This window comes from Aptenodytes forsteri, unplaced genomic scaffold, assembly GCF_000699145.1.
Source record: "Aptenodytes forsteri isolate BGI_AS27 unplaced genomic scaffold, ASM69914v1 Scaffold102, whole genome shotgun sequence".
Lineage (NCBI taxonomy): Eukaryota > Metazoa > Chordata > Aves > Sphenisciformes > Spheniscidae > Aptenodytes > Aptenodytes forsteri.
The window spans coordinates 978806-981569 of NW_008795771.1; positions in this window are offsets into that span (position 1 = coordinate 978806).

Genomic DNA, 2764 nt, shown 5'->3' on the forward strand with positions numbered 1-2764 from the left:
AAAGAGCCCTCTAAGATCATCGAGCCCACCCGTCAACCCAACACCACCATGTCAGTCATTCATGGCCAACACAGAGGCAAGATGAGTTTTATTAAGGCACAAAAATGAGGTTTCCAATGACTATTTTATTTATAAATATAAAAGTATAAAGTTGTCTAGATATTCAGTGCTTCCATTTTTATTGAAAACCAAAAATTAAAGTCAGTACTTGCTTAACAATCAGTTTCATCAAATCTTTCATTCATTGCATAAATAACAGAATTTTAACATAACTTCTCTCTTGCATTTTCTATACATCTAATGGAAAAAATTAGTACAATAACCCAGAAAGGTATAGCAGGGTTTCATAACATCCTTATTTCTCTTCTGAAGAAATGCGAACTGCCACAAAATTGCTTTGACTGTTGGTACATGCATATTGTTGCTTCATACAAAAAAGGGTTGACCTGTGCTTAACCATAGATGGCATAGCTCCACTGAAATAAGCGGAGCTGTGCTGATTTGCATTAGCTGATGATCCGGGCATTGCTCTAAATCAGTCAGAGGTGCTGGTTTGAATGGTCAACTAGCACCTTTTTCCTCTTTATGTCAGATGATAAGATTGTATATCAAGGCTTTATTTGCTTTCCCATTTGACCTTTGCATGTCATACAAAATAAAGAAAAATATATCAATGTTGATAAATTACTTTTATGTAGTTTCTTTCTTCCTGGCATTGTCTCAAAGTTCTTTGAAAGTAGTTGAGTATGCAAAGTACTATAGATCATCAATGAAGTATACACACATGAAGTATAGCCACTCCCTTCTGTAATGATATTATGGATTGCACATTCTTTACATCTGTCCATTGACCTGGATTGTTAGCTGTAAGTTTTTTGTGGCTTCATTTTTTTTTTCAGAAAAAAAGAGTTTGATAGTGTTTTCACAGTTTTTTGCAGATTTAAAAACATGAAGCATAAGCTATATAAAGATCTTCAACCAAGAAACAAGTAAGTGTATCTCAGATTAAATATTTTATTCATTGATTGAAAACACTTTGATGTCCATGGTCTGCTACAGGAGTTGGCCTGTAGAGAAGCAGATCTGCAGAAGTGTTAACCACATTTTTTCTTGGTGGTGTTGTTTTGGGTACTGCACGGCAGCGAAGCCTTGACCAGCAGGTCAGCGAGAGCTGTGCCAGGGGAAGCAGTGGTCTTTGGCAGCTCACCCTCTCCGCTGCTTCAGCAGGCTCTTGCAGGTGTTACCACCTCCCTTCTTCTCTGCAGATCTTCCGAGTCGCTTGCAAGGTTGACACTTCATGTGCTTCAGTCAAATTGAAGGAAGCTGGAAAAATTGACACATTTTGACAGAAACAGAGGTGTGAACACGCAGAGTTGACAGATCTGAGGGAGCACAGAACAAAAATAGGAGTTGGGAACAGACTGCAGACATGTATCTGTCCATATATGTGGTTTTATCCTATGGGCATGCTTATGTTGTACAAGAAGATGGAAGTTTGCTCCCAAATTTTCAGCTTGTGCTTTAAGATTTTAATTTATCTGTTTTAAATACTATTTAAAATTATTGCTCTTTTGTAGCAGTAATCTGTGTTTCAGAAAAGTTAAAGCAGAGAAGTCAAACTCTTTTTATAAGACAGCCTGTACTCGGTTCAGGCCACCTTCCATAGAAGTTCTTATAATGTAGACATGGTAAAGATAAAGTGGATAGGCAATTAAATGCACAAAACCAAATGCAACGCTCCTTTTCTCCTAACAGAGCACTGTTTATATTAAAAAATAAATACAGAAATAAAAAATGAGACTAAGACATTGAAACTGATCTCTCAGTTTAACCCCAGGACTGCAAAGTCAAGGATGCCTAAGTTAGGGAAAACCGAGTTGTTTTGCTGACATCGTCACCATATTTCACCAGTCTGCACCAGAGCTAATAAACTTTGCAAAACCAAAATGATTAATTTAGGTGCTGTGCTGCAAAGCATGGTTACAACTCTGCTAGAGTCAAACCAGCATGTCCCTGTGGTGCTCTGTAGAGGTGTGTTATATTCATAGCTCAGTTTGGCTCCAGTTTGGGGAGCTCTTGTGCATGCTAAAGGTCCTCAGACTGTCCCGGGAAGTTTGCTGGGTAACTCTAGGTCTGCACGTAATGGCTTATTAAGCCATACATTTTGTAAATGTATTTCACTTAACCATGTTAAAAACAAGGGCTTAGACTTCCACCTTGAAACGATTGATTGGGTAATTAAGATAATTGTTTCTTATGACACCCTAGACCCTGTTCAACCACAGGGAGTCATCTCAGGATATCACCAGACGCTGCCCTTCTTCTGCGAAGCTGGGATAGTCTGGCCAGGGGGATTCCCCCTGCCTGCCCGCAGAAACAGCCATCAAGGCTAGCACAGGCAGCCCAACACACACTTACGTGGATGCACATTAAAACGGCTCTTCTCCCAGGTGTGAAGGGGAGGAAAATTAAATCTATCGAAATTTCCAGTAGACCCAAATACTGCCCAGGTACACCAGGAGAGAGCTCTTTCCTTTGCACTCAGTGTTCAGGTGGGGTCGCGTAAGTCCCCGGGTGAGAACTGGGACTTCATAACGATTCATACAAAATAAAACCCGTTCGGGGTCACTCCTGGAGTCCTCCGTGCCCGTTCCCCGTCAGGACGCGCCCACGGGCAGGGCGGGGATGCCACCCCCCCCCCCAGCTGCCGGGCCGGGGGCCGCGGGGCGGGCGAGCGGGGGCGCGCCCAGGTGCGCCGGGCCGC